We start from the raw sequence: 2725 nt of genomic DNA, 5'->3' as shown, positions 1-2725 counted from the left end.
TCACTGCATACTTCATATCAGAAGTAATAAATACACCATCAGTCATATAAGCATCAGTTACACACCACTATCAGTTTATAATTTTCTTGATCTCTCTAGGTACAGAGCTCTCTCTTTCCTGGGAAGCTCGCTGGAATGTTCTGGAAAGCATGCACATGATCTGCAGCCTGATTTTTCTAAAACCCCAATCAGACCCTGCCACTTCTCAGTTTAACGCCAGATTTGACGCTGTATCTCCTCTACCAAGGAGAGCATGGTCTCTAGATGGCCTTCCGGTCCCTTCCCATGCTAATTTCAACCCATCTGGCCAGCTGCAGGCCTGGCCACTGCTCCCAAACTGCCAATACTGAAGCGTGGTGAGTCAACTAGAAATTTCAGAGGATCCCACTCCTTTGCTTCTGCATATTTTTCTTTCTGCCTGAAATGTCCACGAGGATCTCTTATTCATGTCATCTTATGGCTCATAGAATTTTTCCAAGGCCCACCAAGACAGCACATATATATTTTTATATCATTGTATCTCCATACCCAGTGTCTGGCACATAGTAGGTTTCAGTAAACATTTGCTCTGGATTAGTTCAAGGTAAAAAAAAAAAAAGGAATTACATTTTCTGGGAAAACTCCCTGAAGTCCAGGAAAAGTTGTTTCTTCCTGTATGCTCCCTTGATATTCTAATTGCCACATTGTTATGCAATGAAATGATGTATTTCCATGCCTTGTCTGGGGCTAGACTCTGAGCTCCTGGGTGGCAGAGACCAAATCTTACTCATATGTGGGTCCTTAACAACCAGCACAGGGCCTGGCTTATAGGAAGCCTGCATAGATTTCCTGGAATTGAAAATATAATTCTAAAGCAATCTCGTGAGCTGAGCAGGGCGGGTGTTATGCTTCTCATTTTACAGTTGAAGAAACAGGGACCCAGGGAGGAAAAAAGTCTTGACTCAATTTTCATTTGAAATCAGAGGCCCAGATGGGACTGGGACAATGCTCCCAGCCCCTCGTTATAATAAAGCAGTCTTGGTGGCCACTGTAACGGAGGAGGCCAGTGCCTTTCTGACCCATCTGCAGAGGCTGCTTCAGGTCTGCTCCTGAGACGGACACAAACACTCCAGTGTCTTCAGGCGAAAGAACTGGATTAAAGGACTTTACTTGGCAGTCACGGTGATAGTCTGCGGGAACTCATGAACTCCCATGGGGCCAGGGACAGAGTCCTAGGTAGGTTTTGCGAGAGCACTACGATGGTGAGAAGTGCCAGGACCCACAAAGCCATTTCCTGACCTTCTTTTCAAACTCTGGCCCTGTGGTGGCCTTCTGTCTACTCCTCCATGTCCTCTCTGGCCAACTTCCAGGAACTTCTTATCTCTAGAGTAACTCAGCTGCACATAATTATAAATAGGTCCCCTTTCTACTCAAAACAGTCCTACTGTGGACAATAAATTGTATGGTCCCCTGTCCCTCCTGTGTTAGAAAATATGCATACGTCCATATAGAAGCTCAGAGGACTCCAAGAATCTTTTAAATCACTTTTCCCAGTCCCTTGCTTTTTTCTTTCTTTCCTCTTTTTTTTTTTTTTTTTTTTTTTTTTTTTGTAAGATGTTCATCCACATTGCTTTTGGTTTCCCAAGATATACCAGTTTTAGGCCTTGAGACCCAAGCCTCTGGAGGAGTTCAAGACCTTGGCCTGGGGTGCTTCTGCCCAAACCAGAGAACTGGAGCCTCCCCAGAAAGTTGAGAATAACTGACCAGGATGGGCGACCTGTGAAACTGCACCTGATTCTCAACGTTGAAAGCGTTTGTTGTACTTGTGCGCACCGGGGTGGGGGAACGGAACGAGGGTGGATAACAGAAGAGATCTTGCACAGCCCCGCGCTTGGTGGGAGCCAAGAGCACGTGACAGCGTGCGTGCGGGCGTCTGTTTCAATGGACACCAAGGTCCTCTGGGCACTGCCCTGACAGGAGAATTAGTGATTAAATTCGGTCTGAGTCAAAAGGTGTCTTCATGCTGAAAACACTCAAAGCCCCCGATGGTGGAGAGTGAGGGGTAGGGAGGTGGTAACAGGAGGGCGATATCAACCCAAAGCAAGCAACTGTGTTCTTTTTAAATGGGGACTTGAGTGTTGGGGAGAGATAATGAAACTACTTTTTGAAACTACGGGCAGCACCGCCGATGCAAGGGATCACCAGCAGGGAAGGGCTCCTGGCTCTGAGCAGCATCAGAAGCGCAGCGGCCCGGTGCTCTCAGGATGCCCGGCTTTCCGGGGAAACGCGCCAGGAAGAGGAACTAGGTACCCAGAAGCACCCTGAGCGCCGATGGAGCCGCTCCGGGGAGACGCGTGGGCAGCTGCGGCCCCGCCACTCCCGCTCAGCCGCTGCGGCCGGGCGCGCAGTCTGAGGCCGGCGGAGGTGCCGCGACCCTCGCTCCCGGTCGCGGGTGCGCTCTCTCCCAGCCCCGGGCCGCGGAAGGATATTGCGCGGCTGCCGAGCCAGGCCCGCGCCGGGGCCGGGAGCTGCAAAGGCAGTGGCAGCGGCCGGCGGGCGCGGGGGAGCCGCCCGAGGACTGGCAGCGGCGGGGCTGATTGATGGGCGCCCGGCTCAATGAGGGGGGCCCGGGCGGGGGTGGGGCGGGGCCGGCCCTGGGCTGAGCCAGTCGCGGGAGCTGCGGGTGGGGGGGGGGCGGAGGCTCCGTGGAAATGTGTCGGTGACATTGAATGGGGAGACGGAGCGC

This window comes from Neovison vison, chromosome 8, assembly GCF_020171115.1.
Source record: "Neovison vison isolate M4711 chromosome 8, ASM_NN_V1, whole genome shotgun sequence".
NCBI lineage: Eukaryota > Metazoa > Chordata > Mammalia > Carnivora > Mustelidae > Neogale > Neogale vison.
Note: the sequence above shows the minus strand (reverse complement) of the source record.